At 55.3% G+C, this 2,374-nt stretch overlaps 1 protein-coding gene across 1 annotated transcript in view; it reads left to right on the top strand.

Annotated features, from left to right (window-relative positions):
- AHDC1 (AT hook, DNA binding motif, containing 1) overlaps positions 1-2,368 on the top strand; it is a 31,013-nt gene extending 28,645 nt beyond the window's left edge. Inside the window, exon 13 of the mRNA XM_010830259.1 lies at positions 2,271-2,368. The gene's annotated coding sequence lies outside the window, so the exon portion shown is untranslated. The remainder of the gene's footprint in view (positions 1-2,270) is intronic.
- The last annotated feature ends 6 nt before the right edge of the window (positions 2,369-2,374 follow it).

The following is a 2,374-nucleotide window of genomic DNA, read 5'->3' as shown; positions in this document are numbered from 1 at the left end:
TCTCTGCTTTGTCCCCAGTGCCCAGCACTGGGCCGCTTGGCCCAGCAGCATTGGTTCTGGGCTGGGGCGAGTTGCACCTAGTAAGGTCAGGGTTCTACATGGCCACAGCACTCTGTCTTCCTGGCTCAGGAGCCTCTGGTTTTGATTCTCTCCCCATCCCCCACCCCCCACCATCCCCCAGATTCTGGCCAAGTCATGAAAGCTGGGGAGGGTGGCGGGAGGAGGAAGGTGAGACAGCGGTGGCTTAGCAGAGGGTGAGAAAGCCTCCCCGCTGCCTGGCCGCCGGCACCACGGGAATGGTTCTGGCAGGAGCTGCCTGCTGGGCTGAGATCACCATGGAGACCTGGCTTGGAGAGGGTCACTGGCAGTGGCTAAGGGCTGGAGGGGGGCGGGGGCGACAGGGATTTGTGCAGAGGCTCCCAGCCTGCCCTGGGGCCCTTAGGGGAAGCAGGGGAGGCTGGGGTTCGGTACAATTTGCTTGTTAAGTGGTTGGAGCTGCTCGTCCTGAATCTCCCCCTCACTTGTCACCCCAATACACCATATCTATCACCCCAACGGCCATTCCTTAGCTTGGCAGCTGTTCTTCAACTGCAGTAAAGCTGTCTTACAGATAGATGCCCCCAGCCCTCCAACAGAACCTGTGCCCCCCTACCCGTTTATCACTCCCCTAACTGGAGAACTGGCACCCACCCCAACTGCACCCCAGGTCCCCACCACCCCAGTTGTGATACAGCTGTCACCCTAACAAGCACACCTCTTACCCCTGCGGCTAATTTTCCATCCTCCTCCCACCAGCAGGAGACCTGACAGCCTAACAAAGATACAGCTCCTGCCCTCCCACTCACGCCTCTGCAAGCCACCTGGGCTGCTGCACCAGGATGGGATTCTGTTCCACCTCTCAGGGGTCCACCTGGCTCCCCTGGCCCTTGAGGGGAGTCCTGGCAAGTCCAGCCTCAGGACAAAAGTCTTCCCCGGGGCTGACTGCCCAGCAGACAGCAGTCAGGGCTGAGCAGAATTTAAATGTGGACCCATTGGAAAGGGAAGCCAAGAAAGAGGACAAGAGAGGAAAGGCTTTCAGTGGCCGCTGGTTCTTCGGGGGGGTTGGGGGGAGGAGGGTGGATGGCTCCCTGAGGAGTCTCAGAAGGTGGTTCTAGCACCTCCCATGCCTGCCCATTTTCAGTGGCATGGTCACTCACCAAGTATAGGAGACGTGAATTTTAGGGCTCTGAGAAGATGGAGCCCCAAAAGAGCCAGGATAGTAACTAGAGCTCTTGAGAATATCACCTCTTTCCCACTGGACATCTTCCTGCTCACCCCAGCAAAGCTGGGGGTCTGGATAGGAAATCAGGTCCCCAGAGCCCTGCAAACATAATTAGGACCATCTAGGGGAGTGGGTGACTTCGTATCTCTAGTGTCTGATGATTGTAGGGACTGGGGGAGTTTCTGAGCTTCCGGAAGGCAGGGGCTGCAGACGGCACAGATGCTATTGTGTTGTCTTCTTTTTTCCTTTATTCCGACAGACTTCCTCATCACCTCACCTCTGTAAGGAACAGAATGGCAATGGTAGGGAATGGGGAGAAGGTTGGATTTGGAAAAAATTAAAGCCGCAGTTCACACCTGTGCTGTGCTAGGGCCTTGTCTTCCCATTATGTCATTCCTCAGAACAGCTTCAGTAGGAGGAATTACTAAACTTACTGTTACATTAGGAAATTGAGACGTGGAGAGCCTAGCTGGCCCAAGCCCCAAGAGGATAATGACTCGTGCTAATTAGTATCACTTATGATGCATTTATGGACCAGCTGTAATCTGCCTCAAACCACTGAATCTTCCCAGCAAATACACAGGATAGTTCTGTTATCCCCTTTTTACAGATGAGTAAACTGAGGCCCGCAGAGATCCACTGACTTGCCCAAGGTCATAGAGCTGTGAAATGGAGGTGCTAGCGTTTGAGCTCAGCTGTGTCTGACTCAGGAGCTCAAGTTCTTAACAGGTTGCTCTGCCTGAAACTCCACCTTCTTATCCAGCCCATCCTTTATCCCTCAGTGGCGTGGGCCTTGGGGACACACCTGTTTTACCAGTGGGGAAATTGAGCTCGAAGCAGGCCAGAGTTTCATGAGCGGAGCCGTTTGGAATTTTCTGGGAGGAGGAACAAGGCAGTTCACTTCTGGGTGAACTGGGTGGGGGGGTCCTGCTCTTAGACTCCCTGTTCCTAGAGCTCAGGGTCTGTCCCTGCCACTGACTTCTGCCTCTTCTCTTGTGTTTCTTTGCAGCTTTCAGAAAACCAACGCCAAGACCCCTCCCAGTGTCCACATCGTCCTCCTCTGCCTGCCCCTCTGCCTCCCGCCGCCCCCCCACAGCCCCTGCAGCCCTGCCC

This window comes from Bison bison, unplaced genomic scaffold (assembly GCF_000754665.1).
Source record: "Bison bison bison isolate TAMUID 2011002044 unplaced genomic scaffold, Bison_UMD1.0 scf7180017864516, whole genome shotgun sequence".
In the NCBI taxonomy this organism is placed as follows: Eukaryota; Metazoa; Chordata; class Mammalia; order Artiodactyla; family Bovidae; genus Bison; species Bison bison.
This window is presented reverse-complemented; position numbering and strand designations above follow the sequence as displayed.